Genomic DNA, 23887 nt, shown 5'->3' with positions numbered 1-23887 from the left:
GCTGTGGATTATATGAGAAGTACTGTAAGAGCTAATGCTTTTATTCTCAAAGTCTGAAGCTGAAAAACTATTAATAAAACCATTTATATCTTGCTAGTTTTAGTGCATCAGGTACCGAGGAAAGAAAGGTTTCTTGATAGAAGTAGTCTTTGTTTATACTTGGCATTAAACACAGCTTTCTAAAAATGTTTTTCTGCTCTATTCTCCTGATAATTCAACAGCAGTAGGACCAAGAAAACCTTGTCAGAAGTACCAGCTGCTTGCACAGAATTTCTGTTGTACTCATGACCACCTGCTGGCAAATACTAATGCACAGAACAAAAATAAGTAAGATAACTATAGCCCAAAATGGATAGTGCAGGAAGTGGGATATAGCAAGTGTACAGACAGAGGAGAAATCCCACCCATATACTTGTGGTGCCTCACTGCTAGAGAATAAATAAATAAAACCCAGTATTTACGCTATGCAAGATCTTAATCTTTATTTGTGATCTGACAAAAGAGCTTAAAATCCTTTCCTTTCTGCAGAGCAGAGATCTGTGCATACTGAAGGAGGAACATACTGTAACCATGACTATATATTCCAGGGATATAAACCACTGAATGACAGCTCAGGATCAGTCAAAGCTGATCAAAGCCTCAGGAATTTTATCTCCCCAAATTCTGTGGGAGCCTACTGTGACAAGCTTATCTCTTTGATCCCAAATTTAGAATATGTCAAAATAGGTTAATCCTACATGTTTATTTTCACACTTGACAATATTTTTTGAATTAAAATGGTAGGCAGGACCGAAGCTTTCAAATTTCAATTTTCTCACTGGTTTCTCACTTTTGCTTGGAAAGTGCCATGGCACAGAGCAAAGTTCTTTTGAATTTTGAACTTTTGAATTTCACTTTTTGGCTGAAGTATTTTCATCTTTTCCTAAGGTCTTCAAAAGGTTTCTGAATTGGTTTGCAGAGAAATACAAGTGTTAAAAAACCTTGGAAGAAAAGTCTTAAAAAGTGCCATGGAAAGGAAGTAAGAAGAACCCCCACCTGGTACTATTTTTACACTTCATTATTTTGAAAAGTTGGTGATTTTTTAATGCTGTAATTGAATTTTCTTAGCCATGGTACAGATGTGGTACAGGTTTCCCAGACCAGGCAGTCAGTTCCATGTACCCAAAGGTATGGTGCATCCACACAAAAATACAAACGAGGACAACAGTTTTCACTAAAACCAATAGTGCTATGAGGGAGGGGAGGGAAGCACAGGGTGGCTGTGTGAATTAAATATCCATAGGACTAGGGGAAAAAAACAAGGGCAAATAAGCACTCAGAAAGCCCTAGACCAGCAGATATTCCACCAAATCTTCCCACATTTTTATTTCTTTGTTCTTCACAGACCCAGCTCTGAGGAAAGGAGCCCTGTCAGGAATCTCCTTGAAAAACCTCTAGACTAGATCATGGTCAAGGAACAGCTAGGGGCTTACATCCAGGCACTTCTTCCCTACAGCTCTGTTGTAATTCAAAATAGAGTAACAAAGTGAGAATGAGGAAGCTTGCCAAATGAAGAGAAGGGCAGCTCAGAGTCTCAACTCTGCACAGGCACCAAGGAACCTACTTAAAGATATTGTAGTTGAAGTATATACTTTCTCTTAAGAAAGACTTCAGAAAGGGCAAACGAAGCTGGTGTAACTAACCAGCAGGGTAAGTAAGGCTGTTAGAAGCAAAAATCTGTCTTTGAAAATGCTGAAGTCATGTTCAAATGACACAAGAAAAAAGAGTTACAAACTCTGCAAGGTTAAATGTGAAAACATAATAAGGCACACCAAAAGGCATCTGAAGAATACCTAACAAAGGAATCAAAACTAATAATCCTTTCACCACAAAACACATCAGGAGCAGGAGGTTTGCCAGATTCTGTGAGGCTAGTTTGTTTTCACAGCACAAAAGAGTACTCAGAGAAGTCAAGGTCATTGCAGAGAAGCTAAATGAATCCTTTGCATTGGTGGTCGCTGTGGAAGGAACTGGGAAGATTCCAAAATCAGAACCCTTCTTGGCAGGGAACTCATCTGAAGAGCAGTCTGAAATTGAAGAGATTATGTAATAAACAGATAAAGTGAAAATCACCAGGAATATATAGTATATACTCCAAATTTCTAAAGGAACTCAAGGACAAAAGAGCTGAATTACTCACTGCAGGGTTTAACCTATTGCTTAAAATTGCTTTGCTTCTGGAAGGCAGAAGATGCAAAATCAATCTTTTAAAAAGGTTCCAGGGAAAATGTGGAAATAGTAGGAATCTAAGTCTGATGAGTACAGGACAAATTACTAGAAACTTTGATAAGAAACAGAATCAGGAGACACCTGGATAGATCTGATTTATTTGGGAAGAGTTAGCATTCTGTTGAGGAACACACTGCTTTACAATACTGATAGTTCTTCAAAGGAGCCAAAAGGATGTGGATTATATAGGAATGATGATATTGATGGAGCATACTTTGATTTTCAGGTTAGAATCAGGGTTTTCTAAACCCAAATGTCTACAAGGGTGATAAGACTGAAGGTAGAAAAAAAAAGACCACCAAGACAGGCCTTGCGGGTGCTGGTTTGTAGGGAGCACGTTATGTGGGGGCATCCTAAGCAAGTTCAGCATGGTCTGGCATAGGCCTTGGGGCAAGACTAAGGAACGATTGCTCCAAAGAGCGTGACTCTTGTTCTCAAATAAAGGAAAATGCACAGAAAAGCAAAGGCAATGAGAAACTATTCCCTGTGTTGTTATTTTCAGTGCTTTCAGATGTAACTCAGTAAATAGGATTTTGTCAGTACAAGTAAAAGGCCAGACACTGATAGCGACCAGATAGTGCTCGGTTTCAGGAGTTGTCTGGGCTTGTCTTGACATAGGCTGATTTTAATTTGAGGTTTTCATTTGTGAGTGAGTGTGTGTGTGTGTGTGTGTGTGTGTGTGTGTGTGTGTGTGTGTGTGTGTATGTGAAGCCCCTAAACATACAATCACCTAGTGGTCAAGAGGGTAATTGCCTACCTGGGTTGACCACAGTCTGTGCATACTTGATATGGTAAAAGCATAACTATCCAATTGTAACAGTGGCTTTTTACATTTAAAGGAGCTGTGGGGAAAATTTCAGACTTGAGAATCATCCGATCCTTTAATGAGAAGGATGCAGACTGCTGTTAAGAAAACCCAAGCAGATCCCAAATCAGAGGGGAAAGAGACTCCTACTCTGAACATCGAAGTCTTTCCATCAAAGGACCCAGGAGGCCAATGACACATCCATTTCTGAAGCAATCGTGTTAAGGAGAATGGAAGCTGTTAACCTTAGGATTCATTGGAACATGCAGAAGGTGAGTACAGCCTCACAGAAAATAGGAAAAACAAAGTTTATAGGAACAATTTCAGCTGTATTGCTAATGTGTTTTTTCTACATTAATGGGGTAAATTGTACCATTAGATTATTAAAACACTAGCAAGATTAACACTACATTTGTACCTCCTCTTTTAAGGCATGATCCTTTTAGCCCATAGGATTTTAAAGAAACATGAGTACAGCTTCAGGTTAGGGCAAGTCATAAGGTCTAGGTTTAAAGTTTGAAAAACTCGAAAGCTTACAGAGGGTGATGAGGCTGAGGGTAGAAAAGGGGCTCCAAGGAAATGCAGGACATGTGTCCAGGAGATTCCTAGGTAGAACATTATTTGAGGGACCTTAAGCACACTAGGAGGCTTCAGCCTAAGCTCAATGTTAGCCTTTGACAAAGTTCAGAAAAGGTGGTTGAAAAGAGTGTGCTTCTTGATTCAACGTGGAAGAAAATGTCTGGGAAAAAAAAAAGACCTATCACAAGTTATGAAATGTATGTATTTATCTCAGAAGCAATATCTGCTGTATTGCTCCTTATAGATTCACAGAACTGTAGAATCATATAGGTAAGAATAGACCTTTAAGATCATCAAGCCCAGCCATAAACCACTTCCAGGTCCACTCTCTGAACCTGAGCTCTTGCTAGGTTATGATTAAGGCTTGTTTCAATACAATCCTGACAGGGATGTGGGGACAAAGTAAGAACTAGAACCCCCTCTGAGTAGAGGGCAGCCTAAAGGACCCTGCATCTATCTAAACAATAGCAGCTTAAAAAGGGAGGCTTCCTGCATGGATAAGTAGTTGATTGAAAGATAAAAGTGAGAGCATCAGAGTATATGGTCAGTATTCATAGTAAAAGAGGTCAAAAGTGGAGTTTCACAGTGGTCTGTCTGAGATATGTTTTCCAGTATATTTATAAGTTATTTTGAAATGAGAGCAGATAATGAGATGCCAGTGTGCACTGGTGATACCATAAAATTAATACTTAGAGGGACAAAAGTTTGTTGTGAGGAACTGCTGCAGTCCCAGAGACCAGTGAAGCCCCTAAACATACAATACAAACTGTGTCTCCTCTTTGAAGGCAGTGAAAGAGAATACGCCAGGAGGGACATCTGCTGGTCCAAGATTATGTAGAGGGAGATGCCAGCTCTGTCACTTCACTATATGGCCCCCAGTTACAACCTCATCTGGTAATGGTTCAAGGGGCTTTGGGCTTGCATAGTCCAAGAGATCAGTTGTCAAGATGGAAGTGCCCAGGGGCCAGAAGCCCTCCAGAAGCAATGTTAGGATGTATCAGTCAGTGTGGTAAAAGCATTAAGTCACATGAATGGCTGGAGAACCAGCCCTCTAAGGCTCTACCAACTTCTGTAACTGCTTGTAGTGGTCACATGTATGAAACCATACTTTGCATACAGAACACAACTATCTCTCCATGGAGAGTCACAAACTCAGGCTTTGCTTTCAGATTTCAGGAAGTCCACAATGAAGATGCTTACATTTTCCTCTTTATTTTTGTCATTATTTAAAATCTGTATCCACTAATAAATCACAAAGAACAGAAATACAAACTATGCAAGGAAAAAATATTATTGCAAACAAAGTTCTACATTACCTTTAACATGTCCACAAAATTTTCAGTGAAGTAAAAAACAGGATATGGCAAAAGTCTCAAATCGGACTTCTTTTCACCATGAATCACTGTGGAATTCATTGGGATTTCAGTGGCAAGGCTTTTAAAAGGAATTCCAGTTTTAATATATAACAACCTAATAGGTTGGAACAGTAATTCTTCCATCAAATTTAATGGGTACTTTTTAGATTTCATGTGTTTGTGACATTTTTGCAGACCCATATTTCTTTTGCTGTTTTCATATTGTAAGAGTCACACCCCAGGGTACTCTTTGAAACTGTAACTGATGTAAAAACTTGACTGGCAGATTTTTGTGCCCAAAATATATGTTTCAGGACATTTTAAAGTATTTATTGATGGAATCTACTTTGTTCTCTATTAGGTTGTAGTTCATTTCTGTTATGCGAAAACCTATTTTTGCAGTGGGTACAGTACTAAACACATTGCTTTATGTACTGTCTGTCAAATGTAAAATATTGCTTATGGCAGTATGACAGGTATCTAAAAATACAAGAGGAACATTTCTATTTTGGTAAACTGTCCAGATCTTCCACACAAATAGAATATTTAATAGTTTGGTGTGAAGATTACCAAAATGGAAATCATGCATAACAAACTAGCTTTGTTTCTTTGGGAAAAAGACAACAAGAGCAGACAAAAGTACAGAAGCATATATTATTCACTTGGATTCCAAGGAAGCTTTTAATCCAGTACCAAATACATTATTAATGAACAGGGTAAGAGGGTAAGGAAGTAATTCTCAACTGGACAACAAACTGGCTTACTTTCCTAGTCAAGGAATGGCCATAAATGTGAAAGGAAGATGACAAATGCAGAGAGTTTAGCATTAGATCCACATCTTCATCACACTAAAGAACTGGACAACTGACAGAGCTTCAAGGTGTGCAATTTCATGTGTTAGGAATACAGGTAACAGCTGATCATGAACAGAAACAAGGACAACATAGTTTGAATTCAGTGGGGGACAAAAGGTGGATATGTATATGCTATAAAAGTGAAAATTTATAATGTATAAAAGTAAGTATGTTAAAAGTAAGAATATTAAAAAAATAACGGAAATTATGCCTTAAATTATAGGTTGTACTGAGCACATCAAAGACCTTGTGGTGTTCAATAAAAAGCTTACAACATCAAGTAATTAGATAAATGATTATATTAATTTCAGTTCAAACTATTCGGTAAAAATGTAAAAAACCATTAATCATTCAATGTCTGGCAGCAGCTAGAAAGGACAAAAACTATATACAGAAGATGGAGAATGCTAAATCCAGACTCACAGTACAAAGGAGCGTGGCAAGAATTGAAAACTACAATATTGATTTGAATCTGTTCCAGGAAGACAAAGATTAACACTTCTTTCCATCAGTTTACTTGTTTGTCTATGCAGTGTACTGGTAATTATGCCAGCAGGCACATCAGTGACTGATGGAATTGCAAAATGAATTTTACTCTGAGAATTTTCCAGTTACTGCCAAAAAATCAGAAAGAGTAACAGAGTTAGAGGACAATCCTTGTTGGAAGACTGCTGTGATATTTCTGGGAACAAGGAGAAATTTAGTGCACTGTATTTCAAAAGTGCTTTAAGCACTATGTTCTTTGTTGCTATACTCTCTAACTAGTCCAGTATATGCTAAACTCATCACTGGTGTATATATCCTTGCACTTTGAGTGCTGCAGTGTGAATTCTCCCCTCACCCTCAAAGTCTGTACTCAAGAAGAGTGAGTGGAAGCAGAGCTATTGCTACCAAATCCTTGATTTCCATAGTCACATGGAGTCTCCCACCTGCCTTTTCAGTTTCCACATGCAGAGGAAGAATGAGTTAGACAGGATGGTCATAAACTGAAACACATGAAGTTCCACCTTAACATGGGGAAGAACTTCATTACATTGAGGGTAGCAGAGCACTGCCCAGGGAGGTTGTGGAGTCTCCTTCTTTGGAGAGGTTCAACCCACCTGGATGTGTTCCTGTATAACCTGCTCTAGGTGACCCTACCTTGGCAGTGGGCTCAGACCAGATGGTCTCCAGAGGTCCCTACCTACCCCAACAATTCTATGATTCTGTGAAGATGAGGCAACAGCAAGTGTAAAGTACACTTCACATATAACCATACTCATTAGAATCAAGACAGCTTATTCTTTTGACAACAGCCCCTAAATAAACATTTGACTGAAGCTGAAGCAAAGAAATAAGTGATGCTACTTGAAGAGCTCGAAGAGGCACTAAATACACGCTGAACATAAAAAGCAGGAAGTGCTAAGCAGTCCATAATTATGGATGGTTTGTGGATCCTTACATCTTTGCATTTGGCACTAATGCTTGCTCTCAGGTAGATCTATTTGTTGAACTGCACTAGATAATGATCTTGCTTTGTTATTCTAACTTCTGTTAACTAGATTACAGCAAAGCAGAGTGAAACCTGCACCTTTCCAGATGTTCTAGCCTGTTTCTCGTCTTCTGAAACTCAGAGTCAATTCTGGTCTCATAAAACTCATTCTGCACTCTTCACACTGCTTTTTCATGGATTTGTAATCTGAAGATCTTGGATCCCTGTATTCTGCAGCCTCAGGCCAAGTTAACTGAAATCTAGAGGATGAAGAATGTGAGGTTATGGCTTGAAAGAGATGCTTAATTGCCAGCCTCTATCAAAGTAACATCTACCTGTATGACAGACAAAATTATGGAGGGAGAGACACAGGAGAAAGAAACAAAAATAGAACCAATTCTTGCAGAAAAAAAAGACAATCACACCTGGTCACTACCTTCTGCTTCATCTGCAAGACCAGCTATACCATAAAACAGACCCTTCCTCAATGACACAAACTAAATTGATGCATACATATTTCCCCAGTATTTTTAGGGCAGAGGTTAAACGATACCATACCTCATTATTGAAAGAATTCAAATACCAAGATACTAAATGCAGCATAAGGAAATGAACAGACTAGACTAAATCAGACTAGACTAGACTAGAATAGACTAGACTAGACTAGAATAGAATAGGTCTTTTTTTTCACAGTGAGTTCTAACCTTTACTATGTAGAGCAATGTCTTGCTACTGATGTCAGATACCTACAGAGAAAATTGGATTGAAAGCAGTGATTGTGAGAGATCCTTCCTGACAGGTTTTTTTGCTGGAGATCAAGGTACTGAGAAGAAAATAAACATTCTCCTTGTTCCATCTGAATCCTTCTCACAGCAAGGGCATGAACTAATCTCTGCCATGCTGACCCATTTTGTGTTAGCCTTTTTTAGCTCCTCTGTGTTGTTAAACCTATCTAAGTGGATATGGACAACGCTTGTGGCTTTCTTTTATGATTCTTTTAAATTAGCCTGTGGCTGTTCTTGCTTAACTCTTAACATATCTTAGATATTTTCATCATCTTACTGGGTGATGGTAATATAAAGGTGCTGTCAAATGTTCTGATGAATCTTAAATCTATACTTGATATCTAATATTTTCATAAGGAATTTTTCCTCAAAGACTTTCAGATATCCAGCTTCGATAGGTTTCCAGATTTTGTATCCACACATTAAGATGCAAACTATACCTCCTTAAAGCAATCTCCTAACACTTCTTTTCATAATATCTTCAGCTTCTAACTTTTGAATGCTCATTTTGTAATACTAATAACCTTTTTTTGGTAGAATATGTAAAATAGAGCAATCTGCAGTTAGCACAACTGGCATCAGTGGCATTATCCCTACCCTTGGTGAGTACAATGATGAATACAAATAGGCCCCATGCATTTGAGAATAGTTTCTTGGGATCCTGTTCTGGACAATTTTCCATTTAATTGTTTGCTTTATGAAGCTTTCAAGACATCCAGAAATTTTTTATAAGTCTTTCTAATAAGTTGGAAGACATACAATAATATATTTAATAGGAATGTACTGAATGAAGCTATGAAAATGAAATGAGCATTGAAGCAGTATGGAAGCAATCTCATCACTGTACTATAAAAAAAAGGATTTACTGTGAGTTCCTTGATTTATGTTATTATATTGAAAAGAATTTATATATTATGTGTACTTACTGGTAGCTCATTTATAAGTAAATGGTCATCAGCTATGGTCTATGTGGTGGTCTTACATTATTTATTAGCTCCTGCTCCACATCATCCAAATGTAAGCTTTAATCAATAAATCATCAATACTTCACTTCTTTATTCGATGGGATCTAAATTAAGTAGCTTTATATATATATATATATATATATATATATATATATATATATACATACATACACACACACACACACATATATATATATATATATATATATATATATATGCCTAGCCTTTCCAAACCATAAGAAGTAAACTTATTTCTCATCAGTCTAATCAGTAAAGATGCATGTATCACTTGGGAGCTGTGACTAGTTCTATACACAGAGTAAGGAATTTGAATAGCATGAGATAAAATGGCAGAAGTTGTTTATGCATTTGAACTTTGCAGCCTTAGAGCTTTGAAGATGAATGGAACTGGGACCCATGTTTAGGCAATGATTTTATTTTACTGGGAATTGTGCTCATGTGTCATGAGAATAGAGAATGCTCAAGATCTCAAATTTAAAAGAGAGGAGAAATGGTGTAAGTTAAGTCTCTCTGAGGTGTAAGTCGACTCTCTCAGAATTCCTGCAGTAATTTTAAAAGGATAGAATTATGGAATGCCTTACTACCACAAAGTATCTTCTCCTTCTCGAGTTTGTAAGATTTGAAGTGATTGAAAGGAATGGTAAAACTTAATAAAAACAGTTTTTGTTTTTCAATAAACTGCTTCCTTCAGGAAAGTGAGATGGTTAATGAAAACAGTAAATGCTAAAGATACAGCTTGACATACTTTCTTGTAGTAGGCCTTAGGCTGAATGTTTAAGTACAGCCATACTTCACCCACAGGCTTGAATGGAAGTTCAGTTCACTCAGGAATTTAACTTTATTTCAAACCACAGGGAAAAAACCCACAACCTTTAAAACTTCTTGCTATTAGCCCTAAACTTATTTTAAAGGTGTCTTTTGAGAAGAAAATCTAACCCATTAATCTGAATGACAATTATTACTGTTCTCAAAATGAAACCACTTAAAGAATCTGGGTGTTCTTATGGAAAAGTTTAAAACTATTATACTTCAAATTAAATTTGAATGTATTACATATTGAGTTGCCTTTTTCTTTTCTCCCAAAGATTTTAATTACTAGGACATTTGCATGAAAATAGGATCTTTATTTCTTGAAAACTCATCAGCTCCTGCTGCTTATTCTTCATTGTAGATATCACATGCAAAGGGTTAGATCTTTACGTGAGGTAGAAGAAAGAGCAGATGTGCTTAGAAGAAAGGAAGTTTTTTATGCAAATACTATTTTTAACAAAACAGAAGAGGATAAAAAGTGAAAATGCATGCTCTGAAAGCAAAATTCCAATATATCTTCCAGGATACAGATGTCCCTCCAAACACAAGTAATTTTAAATTTTAAAACTCAATATAAAACATGAAAATACAATATGAAACCCTAAAGAATTTTACACCATTGCTTACTCAAATTTCCCTTCTTGATACTCATGCCTTTATTGTGCAAAAAGGAAACATGAGACCCAGGCAGTCAGGTTCATCATTCCCTCAAAATAAGATTTTTCCTATAAAAAGTTTCTAATTTTTGATGGTCCTTTCTGAAATAAATGGCTGATTTCTACCTTCATACTGTAAAAACCAACAGCCAAATGCTTATGTGAAGAAACTGTGAGCAGCCAATAATGAATGAACACAAACTATGAAGTAATTATTGGCTTCTCCATCTGCAGATCCAGTTGTAATGCAGTGGTGCAACTCTTTGAGGGAGTTTGCACCACCACATATCTGTGCTTTCAAAGAAAACTGAAGGTATTTAACAGCATATTTAATATAAGACCCCTGCTTCTGCATCTTGATAATGTAGATTGATTCCAGCTACCAACAAAACTGAGTTAGTAAGAAGAGTAATGAGAATTTGAGCTGCATTTGCACTACAGGAAAAGCCATCAAAGGCTCACACACTGCTCTGCTTTAAAAGTGCAATTGTGCTCTACTAAATTTTATTGAATATTAACTGGTCTTCAGATAGCTCTGGCTATTGAGATAATAAATGTGACAGTTATGTTTGACAATCATTGCAACTGCCTGCAGCCTATCTGGGAAGCACCCTGAAGTTCATCACACTCCAGGCACCAGACTGATGATGACACTAAATGAGCTGTTATTCATCAGGTATTCCAAAGCTGTGCACAAACATTTGGCTCTGTAAATGTTTCGGAATGACAAAAGGGCACTAATGACTGTCATGGCCACATCCCCAGCCTGCGCAGGGTAAACTATGGGCAGTACTGCTTCTCTGATAAAAGAGGGCACCACTGGGGAAGGGGAAGGGGAAGGAAAAAAAGGAGAAAGGAAACAGGGCTGGGTTTATAACACGAGGTCTAAGAAAAATACATCTGTCAAAGTTCTGGAAGCGGTATTTAGCCTCATTCCTCCTGGTACAGAAAATGGCACAGAGGCAGAGGTAAGGCCTAGAGAGTATTTTACCAGCAGGCAGGAAATATTGACAGTGCACTCAGATACTTGGATTCAAATCTGCAAAACAAATGAATTGCTACTAATAAAAACAAAGCACAGATTCCCTTTTACATTGTTTTATCCTGTTTAAAAGACAAACATTTGCACGCTGCAAGCCTCAAATGGATAAATGCTACCATGAGAACTTACAAGCCATCTGCTAGCTTCCTAATGAAGCCAGTAACTATTATTGTTTACAGTTGAACACCGGGGGTCATGTGTATTTGCTGTAATGAAAGAATCAATGCATCACTGCAGATGCTAAAAGAGAACTTTTTTTTTTCCAGACGGCTAATTATAAATACAATAAAGTAGCAAATTAAAAAAAAAATCTGTTCATTTCCACAGAGAAATAGTGCTTGGCACACCAATTGCAAAACACAGCACTGCTCTGTTTTCTGGTAGTCTCCACTTGACAGGCTCAGTGTACAGAAACAGAATCACAAAAAGTTACTCTTCAATACTTAACAAATAGCCGATCACCAAGGGGTTCTTGGCCCCTAATGCTCTAATCTCTACAAACCTCCTACATTATTTAATTGTATTGTTTATCTGAATGTAATGATGAAGTGTGCATTAGCAGATATCTCTCTGTTGCTCTTTCACTGTTTTTCTTGCTCAAAGAAGACACATGATATATGAGAACTTGGTTGAGCTATTAAAAACATCCTGAAGTTTCTATCATTTGAAAAAATGTTTGTTGAAGAGAAATTGATGCACAGTAGTAATACAATTAATTTCCAGCTTATGATTTAATCACACAAAAAATAATACACTTACAAAATCTGACAAACTAATATTCATTCCAAACATTTAGCAAAACCAAAAAATGACAAAAAACGGGACCTTCATACATGATGGAATTCTACATTTCACTGAAAACAAGCCATTAATTTTGAAATTTTATTAATGGCCTTTATTTTTGGTAAAAATACTATCTTAATTTCAGGAAATTTCCTAAAGCCTGTGAACCAAGAGACCTTACTTGCCTTGCTGAGTCAAAAACCTGCAAGAGACTCCTCATTACCCTCTGATACCATCAAGGCCATGGCACAGCCTTCTTGCAGCTTGTGCTCTCTGCATATCACTTGCAACATACAAAGACCTCCATATCTATCATATGGGTAAAATGCAGTATACCATAGTGGCTAGATGGGATGCAACGAACAGGAAACCTGCATTATTGTAGGCCCCAAATCAATAAACCCATAGGAAAGAAAGGGAATAAACAATATTCCACCTTTACAATAACCAATATTTGTAGCAGGTTGTACTCAAGGCAGAAATAAAGCAAGCTGTCAGCAGGAGAATTCTGCCTCTTTTTAAAATTTCTCTTCATACTGTGGCCTAGGAGAGCAGACTGGGAAGAGCTCATTAGTGAGGTCAGAGAGCCCAGAGGAGCACCACTGTATTGGAAGACCTGTCAAGTATGACACTTGGGCACGCTGCTGCACCCTGCCAATCCTGCATATCACCTGCTCCCTGCTCTCAGCCTCACATGCCTGCTTGGTTGGATGTCACTGACTGTGGGAAGTGCAGGGGCTGGGAACCCCAACGAGAGAGCCCACTGCAAGCCCTTGCTGAGGTCCCCTCCTTGTCCAGTGGTCGCACCCTGGGCCCAGCACATGTGGGCAAACCTATTGTGTGAACTGCCATGTGTTTTCCTGAGGAATGCACATATCACCAACAAGTGGACTGAGATGCTGGGTCAAGAGAAGATGGAGGGGCCTCCTTAGTGCCCAAAGCCTTGCTTTGCTTTGCATTGCCTTATTTTGCCTTGCCCGACTTTGCCTTGCTTTGCCGAGCTTTGCTTTGCTTTGTTTTGGCAGACCTCACTGAACCCTCCCAGAAAAAATCAGTAAAAAGAGCTGAGTGATTGGAGCAGAGAAGAGGATGAGGAGAATAACTGCTCTAGTTTCAGCTGGGATACAGTCAATTTTCTTCCTAGTAGCTGGTACAGTGCTGTGTTTTGGTTTAGGATGAGAATAATGTTGGTAACACACTGATGTTTAAGTTGTTGCTGAGCAGTGTTTACACCAAGCCATGGAATTTTCAGCTTCTTACAACACCCCACCAGTGAGCAAACTGGGAACAAGAAGCCATGAGGGGACATAGCTGGTACAGCTGACCCAAACTGGCCAAAGGATATGGCATCATGCTCAGTACATAAACTAGGGGAAAACTGGACAGGGGCCACTGCTCAAGAGCTGGCTGCACATTGATCAGGATGAGGTGAGCAATCATCATTATCATCATCATCAGCATCACTATCACCATTATTTCTTTCTTTTATGTTCTATTAAATTGTCTTTATCTCAATCCATTAATTTTAGCATTTTTGCCCCCCAGTTCTCTTCCCCGTTCCAGTGGCAGGGGGACAGTGAGCAAACAGCTGTGTGATGTTCAGCTGCCTGCCAGATTAAACCACAACAATAAATTAATTTCAGTTCCTTCTCTGACAACGTTTCCATCTTTGTGAACTTAGGTGAATAACTTAATTTATATGTCTTAAGTCTCTATTTCATAACATGTCTGAGATAATACTTTCTTCCCCTTACCATAGGCAAATGTCTATGAACATACTTACTTCCCCAAATTATAGTAAAGTCAGTTGCAAGAATTAATTAGTTAATGTTTGCAAAGCGCTCTGAAGGCAGCAAGCACTCTATAAATGCTAATTATTAAATCAAAGGTTTATCTGACTTTATTATCAAACCACTAATAAAATAAGTTACAAAGCTATTGCAGGTTGGAAAAAGTACTTTTACTGTCTAAAAGATATAAAGGTTTTAATTAGTAAATATTTTGAATGCACTTTGCTGAGGAAAAAAAAATGTTAATAACTGTTAATACAGGTTTTCCCCAATGTAAATGGCTACAAAATATGAACTCCTGGATGCTACTGTAACTTCTGCATATATTATCTAAAGTTTCGTCCCATGGCAACAATATTTTTATTTAAGACACAATTTTTGTAATATTTATGAAAAAAATCGTGCTTACATTTGTCAAATAAATGTTTGGATGCAGCAAGAGATTAAAGGTATCATTCTTAGCAGAGAATAGCAAAACCTAATGTATTGTCAAATTATACACATACACACTTACCATTATTTTTGCCATTTAACTTAAAATCATATTTTGCTAGGTTTCCAAGCTTCTGCTGATTCACAAGGCTCAGCTCTTCCAAATGCTGTACTGCACACAGGTGTCCTGTTATCTACATGTGATCACAGCACAAAAACAAATCTAATCTTTTTAGATTAAAATCTAAGCATGCAAACAGATTCAAAAACTTTTCTGTGTAGGCAGTTAAAAAGACTGAATTCTGAAAGTGCCTCAAACCTTCTGAAATACTGTGGATCTCTAGCTCCACACAGTTTGATCCAGGAGAAACCTTTTGCTCACCTGCTTGTGACACTTGTTTCCCCTCTGGATGTAATAATATAAACTTGGGAATAATAATAATAATAATAATAATAATAATAATAATAATAATAATAATAATAATTTTGATTTATTTAGTGTAATACTTAATGTACTAGCATAACTGGTTCTGAAGCATCTCCTTCCTACATACATTTTTGACATATACTTTCATGTAGAGCCTTCCAAAGGATACCATTATTATTACTATGCTCGTTATTATTATTATTATTATTATCTCAAAATTATCAGATAGTGAGCAGTATTTCTCAAGTACCTGGACTAGTGGTTTGAAAAGAAATTTGAAAGTAGATCACGATAATCTTATTCCCTGTTGTAATGTCTGCCTGTGACTGTAGAAAATCAGAGACCTTGAGCCATAAAAGTCCTATTAGTCTGCTTTGCTGAAAGAGAAGAAGTGTGACAAAATCCTCCCTACTTAAAGCTCTGCTGATTGTGGGAAGATAAGGATGCAGCCAGCCAGGCCCATTCAGTGAAGCAATGCAGCCTGGCTGCTGGGGCCCATTTCTTCAGTCCAGGAGACAAAAAACCTCCTGCTGTTCCCAGTGCTCTCAGCAGGAAGGAGGGGTCCAGGTGTTGCTCCTACTGAAATCAAGGGTCTGCAGCTTTCCAATGCCACAGACTCGTGGCTCCAAAACACCCAAACACCCCTGGAAAAAGTGGGAATATGTGTTCATTAATTTGAGCCGTAAATCATAACTTCATATGGCAGAAAAATGTCCAGAAAATGATATGCTGCAGTAAAGTAAAGTAGGTCCATTTCTGTGCTCTTACTATAGCTCTTCCAGGCAGATGGGGAGTCAGAGCAGGGATGCCAAAACTTTATCTTGCATCAATTTGTCAAGATGTCCCTGAAGGAAAGGTGACTGAGATTTTCTGGAAAGGAGGTAGGGTTCAGGGCTGAGGACAGGAAGGCCCATCTAGGAATAGATGGGAAATGAAAACTGTCCAGGAGATTTGTCAAAATGTTAAAGGGGCCCTCAGCAAAAGAAACTTTACATTACTGATTTTCTCTAAGCTCAGGGTTTTTTGATTGTGTTTTGTTGGGTTGCAAATTTACTTTAAAAACCAAAAATTATTATATCTTTACAGAACAATTCTAGACTACTTAATAAAAAATTCAAATTATTTTGTGGTTAGTCAAAAATTACACATTGTGAAATAAATTGTCAATGACATAAAGCAAGACCAGGAGGGCTGAAGTAAGGTCTTAATGGTATTTTTGTTTTGTTGTTATCACTGTAACTATTAGCCCTTATTTAAAAAAAAAAAAAAAAAAAAAAATCAGAAAATTGCAGGGCCATTCTGGAGAAATTTTATGGATTTTAAGATTAATGGATGGTATTAAGATTATAATAAAATTTGAAAAAAAATCCCTTTTGAAAATTATTTTCAATACTAGATTAATTAAATCAAAATGGTTTCAAATAAAATAAAGGTATATACAAATCCTTGCTTGGAAAACCTTAAAATGTCAGTTTCCTCAGAATAATTCCGATGGCATCAGAGCTCAAAAAGAGAGGTCTACTTTGAGTCCCGTATTTTGACTTTGTGTAGTTTAGTTTCTCACATTCTGGTATCACAAGAGATTTTGTTCCATTTGTAGATAGCAACAAAAGGCAGACATGGTCAAGAAATACTTCTGTCTTGTAGCTGGGTAAAAGGCACATTAAATATTAATAAATGATGCAACTAAAATACTGCCTGACAATAAATTATGAAAAAGTGGGAGATGGCACTGGAATGGGCTGAATTTTGGAATATGATGTCAAAAGTAAACAATAGGGATTCAATAGGAAAAAAAATTGTGTTATTTAGGGAAGAAGTATGCAGGTTATCAGTAGAGGAGGGTGGGTGCCCTTTGTCCTGGGTATCTGTCTCAGAAGAGGAGCTTCAGCCACAGCAGCAATTCTCAGACACAAGCTTGTCCCAATGAGGTGGTGAAACAGAAGGAATTAATCCAGTCTACAGCAAAATAAAATGGAAACTCTAGCAGAGGGGGATAGATGCTTCTTATCTCTGTATCTGGTATTAGTGTGACTACTGTTAGTTAGTTCTATTTGTGACATTTCAAAGAGAAAAGAGCTCCTTTACCTGGAGTGGAGTCAGAAGAGAAAAATGAAAATTATTAAGGGACTGGGAAGTGGGCTTTACAGGGAAAACTTAGCAAAGAAGAGATAAAGAAGGTATTTGATCTTATTATGTACACTTGCAAAACAGAAATATTCATTTCCATTTTTTCAGGATGAGATTTAAACATATTTGATAAAATACAAGAGTGAAGAATTCTGTGATGGAAATAGTACAGCTATGCTCAATTCTGGTATATATAAATTAAAATATATGGAGGTTTTATGATTCAAAAATCCCCTGCTTGACTTGTTTCAATTACAAATTCAACAGTTACTAACATTCAGCTCTTTGGGTTTCTTGGAATCATTTGAAGGCAACCCTCCTATTTGGTTTGGTATTCCATTACCCTTGCCTAGTTTAGTAATGTAGTTTTCTTCCTACTGGTTACATGGTTGCTTTCAAGAAAGTCTGCTCTGGTGATTTGTCCCAGAACATTCTGCTTATACAGGTACTCATTAAAAATATTAATAGCCTAACTGCACATAGAGATAATCTCAGATTTCAGAAATCATCCAAGTAGCAATCCAAGTAGATTATATCCCAGTGTTGGTCAGGAAAAGCAAGGCCTTCCAGAGGTGAAGAAGCCCTGTCCTATCCTGGAATTGACACTGTTTGTGCTGCACCCACACTGGATGCCATTTGGAATATGGGATCAGGTTAAGAATTTAAATCACTGGACTAGCAGGACTTTGCTTGGTGCTGCAGAAGCATCAACTGTCAGGTACTGCAGCAGAGAAAACAAAGTTTTGATGGGCTCATTACCCTTTGTCCTTCATCCATCTTAGCTTGGCTTTCGTTTTATTCACTTTTGCTATTTCTTAGTTTTCTGCAGGTCCATCAGTTCAGTATTTGACATGGTTTCAAAAAATATGACATGACAAAACCTTATAATTATTCTGTCATGATGGCTTTGTATATTTAAACATATGAGTCCTCTGTAAATAAGTAAAAGGTTATGAAAAAGAATTTTAGCTCTCCAGTCTCTTTTTTTTTTAATTTTACTTTGATTTGGAAATGTCATGGTTCACTGCAAGCTCACCAGAGTGAGTTTAATGGATTAGAATATATTATTAAAATGAGACTGCTAGAGAAGTCTATTGCACAGATGTGGAATACTACGAATGTGTTACTGTAAACTCTGCTGCAATAAAAGGCAGTGTACCATTATCTTTTCTTTCTTGCCTTATAGGATTACAGGCAAGAACAGCACTGCAAGTTCACTACAGTGGGAAAGTTTTATCTATTTTCAGTTTTTCTTCATTTATGTTGATACATAAAAAAAGAACTCTTAAAGATAAATATATAAAAGCATTACCCTTTCATGTGGGATTAAGGACACAAAATGTGCATACATATGCTTTTGAGATTTTTATGCTATTTTTTATTTTTTGTTTTCTCAAACATGATTTAAGGATTTACTTCATTCAAGAAAATCTGTTTTCATAAACAACTCATTATCTTCTCCTTCCTTGCCTCAGGGTATTTCCTTGCCTCTTCTACCCAAAATAAAACAAAACAATCTTGTGTTAGATTGCCCATAATCTATGAAAACCATCTAAAATTTTAAAAATCTGGTTTTAATTGGACAGATCTTTGTTCTCTCTTAACAGCATCTTGGCACTTGTGATTAGCGATGTCACACGTAGCTTGAGAACAGCTCATTCCCTGAAAATAGTGTAGAAGGCACACCAATGGGAAGGGCATCAACAGCCCTCAATCTCCAGTTGCTGCTTCTTAGAGTCATAGAATAAGCTGAGTTGGAAGGGACTCACAAGGATCATTGACTCCAGCTGCTGGCCCTGCACAGGACAGCCCCATGAATCACATTGTGGATCTGGGAGTGTTGTCCAAATGCTTCTTTAACTCTATGGAACCACTGAGTCTTCTTCCAGCTCTAGAGTGGCTACTGGTGCTGTTCTGAGGCCACTGCAGGATGTGCAGCATATTCCCCTTCACTCACCACCCTTCCCGAGCAGAACCCAGGCTAAGAACTCCTGTTTTGACTTTGACTCTGTTTTTCTGGCAGAGTGGAATGGTTTAAATGACAGCCCCAGCCACTGACTCGAACAGCAGATGTCACTGTTGGCAGCACGGTCCTTTGCCGCCTGTGCACAGCAACCGGTAGAGAGGGACCACAGCCACTCACAAGACTCTTCCAAGAAGTGGGGGTGTGGGGATCCTCCAGAAAAGGGAGCAGCATAGTTGGTATAGGTATGACAGTACACATTGGGGGGCACAGTAATCATCAGTGATAGATAAAAAGTCACCATGAATCCTGGTTTAAGTAGAGGGGGTGAAACAAGATGGAAGTTGTACCTCGTTCTGTATTTTGAAGATATGCTCCACTTTATTTCCTCGGGGAGAAGACCTAATTTTGCAATCTAAAAGAAATGCCCAAACTTATTGTTTCTGTGTTCCTGGAGCAGAAAGCACACTGCTGCGTAAGAGTATTGCACTTCTTTCCCAATTATGATTGCAAAAAAAGGTGTCCATGTTAAATGATCAGAGAATTTCTGAACCAGTATTTGAAAACACCATTTTTCTTCTTTATATTAAACCCCCCACTTCAATTTGTTCCAATTACTGAACATGGCATATTGAGTTGTACAGTCATGTATTAGTGCTTCTGTAGAAGAACCAAAGTCTTTTATGAGTGATGATGTCCTGACAACACCACTGACAGCTGCAGAGACCACAATCTTGAGACAGTTTATCACTTGTTCTGATTGTCTAGAGAGACTAAAGGCAAAGTACCACTGATTCCAAACATCCAGTCGCTTGCTTGCCAGGGCACCTCTGGCCTACAGTTCAAGAAGCCAGTGCAGTTCAGCAGATTCTTTGGTGTGGTATGTTTGATTTAAAAGGCAATCTTTAAAATCTTTAAACCCTTTTAAGGTGTGAAGAAATTAGCAAACAGGAATATCATGAAGTTCAGGGGGAAAAAAAAAAAGGCAAAAAAAAAAGCAAGGTCCTGTATCTGAGGAGGAATAACCTCATGCACCAATACACACTCCAGGCCAAGGTGATCCTTGGTGACACAAGGTGACTGAGGAAGGTGATCCTTGTCCTCTACTCAGCACTGGTCACATCTGGCACGCTCAGTACAATGATGGGCTTCCCTGTGCAAGAGTCCAGCAAAGCACCACACAAGGATGATGACAGGGCTGCAGTACATCACACATGAGTAAAGACTGAGCAAGTAGGAATCTTGAGCCTGGTGAAGGAAAGGCTCTGCTGTACCTCATGAATGTATAGAAATGCCTGAAGAGAGGACGCAAAGAAGATGGAGGCAGGGTCTTTTAAGTGGCGCTCAGTGACAGGATCAGAGGCAATGGTCACAAACTGAGACAAGGAGTTTCTCTCTGATCATGAAACATCTTTTTCCTGTGAGGGTGACCAAGCAGTGGAGCAGGTTGACCTGATAGGCTGGGGAATCTTCATTCTTGGAGATACTAACAAGAATGCTGGGACATGATCCTGGGCAATTGTCTCTAGGGGGCCCTGTGCAATCAGACTGAACAGGATGACCTCTAGGTGACACCCTTCCAACCTCCATCATCCCGTAATCCTGTGATTCCTTTGGTATAAGCATGAACTATATATCCTTTTGCTTTCACCTTTACAGAACACCTGATAATCGGCAACAGCCTCTGACATTTCATACCCCAAGGATTATGCATTATTTAATACTTAAATTTTGCAGACTTTGCCTAGATTCAAAATATTTTTTTAATTCTTGCTCAGTGTAATTTTTATGTTGTTGGAAGCTGTTTCTTTATTAGTGTGTTTCATTTGTGAACACACAAGGACAGCCAACTACAATTTATGCTTTTGTTATGTTTTTCCACAAAGAAATTCAAAGGAGAGAACTTGAAATATTGTCATGTGTCTTACATGTGGAATACAAACATTTCATAACACATGCTTGACCATATGAATTTGATAACTTCTATACATATTTTACCTGGGAATAAGATACCAAAAAAAGGATTTTTTGTATGAACTACAATGTTTTCCTTGTGATAATAAAGCTCATTCCAAGCATTTCTGAGACCACATATTGAAATAATAAAATTGACATAATTCAGTTCAATAGATTCAGTTCAGGAGCTGAAAGCACCCAACATTCTAATAACTACTCTACTTCATACAGGTATTTTTTACTCCATCATGTCACTTAACACAATTTTTTTTTTTGATGCTCACTGAAAAGGGGACAAATTATATCATGCTGTGTTCTTCAATTTTTTTCAATCCTCCAAAAAGTGCAAACATTGGGATTCTGGGTTTTGGATAACCAGACTAGAATGAAAATTGCCAGGGAATGATTCATACAATTCAGCAACATCTCTAGCAGTCTAGAAGTGCTAAATCATGGTATTGATGGATCAGTTCCATTTTTGTTATAAATTTGCACAGATTGATTTTATTTTTGCAGCATGGTTTTTAGCCTCACTTAGCAATAAGATAGGATTGAGGTTCCTTTGTTGTTGGCTAGGTCAGACATCAAAATACCTCAGATTCATGCAAAGAAACTGTATTTTTGAGGGGAAAGAAGAGAGGAAAAGTGGGTAAAGGGGAAAAAAAAGCTTTTTTATATTAGTTTGGCAAGTCCGTACTTTGCATTTAAAATACAATGTTTTATTTGTTAGAAGAAAGGTTCCCTAAGCCTCTCTATCAGTCAGAGAATAATTTTTTCTTTTGTAATGCAGATGCTAAATACTCTATTAGTCCAGTCTACTTCATTCACTGCAGTGTTCTTGAAAGTATACAGAAAATACAAAGAAGAAATGTACTTCAGGATGCTATTGCTAAAACACGACATTTCATGTTTCATCTGTTTCCCCTCTTAGATACAACACAGCAAATGTACACTAAGTGCCCCTCTTAGATACAACACAGCAAATGTACACTAAGTGCTTTCTTCTGGCTGAGGTGGGAACACTTACTCCTTGCAACAGTAGAGAGGGGCTGTTAAAAGCATTAGCTCTGTAAACCTGTGAACTTGAATACTAGTTCATAAAACATCTTAAATACTTCAAGAAATTAACTGTTGTTCACTGCCAAAGGAGCTGTTACTGAGAAGTTCCTCCATTCTTCCCTTCCAATCCTCTATTGTTGGCCAGCTTCTTTCTTACATGTGGCCAAAAGAGAATACCAGGCTCTTGGGACCCTTCCTGGCTAACCAGACACATTTGTGGTTTTCCAAAGCCATCAGGCAGCAGTCGATATGACGAAATGTAGGAAAGGTAAATGTGTGTACAAGTGTCAGAAATACACAAAAGATACAATGAGACTGTTACTATGGGAGGTTTAATACCAAGACTGCATCAAGAAATTTTTGGGAATATGCATCAGACACTAATTTGGATCTCATCAGTCCTACGGGTTTTGGAACAACCAAAATTCTCCATCTTCTTTTCTGTTTGTCCACAGAAATTTCAGCAGTATGAATTGTGAATCAGACTTAACAGAATTGAATGTTAAGTCAGTTAAATGAGTGGATTGTGGTGAGTTTGAGAAGATTTTACCATGAAAACATTGCTCACATTTCCATAGCTAACTTTGAGGCAAAGCTCAAATCACATAATTTCCATTCTAAACTTTTCATTTTCTACTCTAAACTTTTAAACAGACTAACACTAATTTAAAATCTTTCTCTGTGCTTACTTTCAGATTCATAGTATGTCTTGACTGAAAACATGTGATTGCTCAGTACTTTCTCCTATGCATGCCTGAAAGCAAAAAAAAAAAGAGGCCAAAATTCTAGGGGAAAAAAAGGGTTAGTATATTAATTTGAAGCAGAACCTGGCATAGTCTTTTTTCACTGATACTCTGGGAAATCTTTGTAGAACTGTCTAAGCAGCAAGCTGTTCAAATAAGTGGATAGAGCAGGCTTTGGAATAACAAGAAAAGCTGGATGAGCATAAACATTATCTGGCTCCATCGATTCTGCAGACCTTCATCATAAATTCAACCAGAAACAGCATTATTCAAAGATCTTTCACTGTCAGATGTATACATGCATCAGAAGCTGACAACAGTAAAAGCAACATTCCTCCTCCTTTCCTCCCTCATGCATGTATACCGTTTTTCTTTGCAGGACTTCTTGAACACTTTTTAAAAGTAGAAATCTCACTGCATATGGGAGAATTTTTTGGTGTGTGCTTTCTCCTCTGAAAACATAGCTGTGAGATAAAATAAACCATTATTAAATTAACAAATATTTATAATGCTGAAAATACTGATTACTTTTTAAAGTTCTCCTGTAGCTACATGTGACAGAAGTCACTCATTGAAAATATTTGGTGGTTTAAGTGTTCATAAAAACCCCAACGTAACCAATATACATTTTCAAATATTTTTGCCAGATGCTTCTAGAAATTAATTCTGTTGCCATACTTCACAATTAATTCTATACTCAAAATCTGTGTGCAAGCAGTGAAAGCTGAACTATGGAAATTTTCAGGGAAACTACTGCAGCTCCTGCTTCAGAGCCATTTGTGGATAGCACAAGTTAGAGCCGTAACAGCTGTACATTTCACCAGGGATGACACTCCAGTGGATCATCAAATTAAGGGAGTCTCCTATTAGGGAAGGACAAGGTACAAACACAGGTTTATTTGATCACAGTCAGTTCCAGGAGCAGCCTTATTATGAAAGAAGCAGCAAGCAGAGAGTATGAGAGATTAACTACATTAGCAAAGACTGGAGTGG

At 37.7% G+C, this 23887-nt stretch overlaps 1 protein-coding gene across 3 annotated transcripts in view; it reads right to left on the bottom strand.

Annotated features, from left to right (window-relative positions):
• DCTD (dCMP deaminase) overlaps positions 1 to 23887 on the bottom strand; it is a 56207-nt gene that overhangs the window by 28559 nt on the left and 3761 nt on the right. The gene's annotated exons all lie outside the window — the stretch shown is intronic.

Source organism: Motacilla alba, chromosome 4 (genome assembly GCF_015832195.1).
Source record: "Motacilla alba alba isolate MOTALB_02 chromosome 4, Motacilla_alba_V1.0_pri, whole genome shotgun sequence".
NCBI classification, from domain to species: Eukaryota; Metazoa; Chordata; class Aves; order Passeriformes; family Motacillidae; genus Motacilla; species Motacilla alba.
The sequence above is the reverse complement of the archived record's forward strand: the minus strand, read 5'-3'. Positions and strand labels throughout refer to the sequence as shown.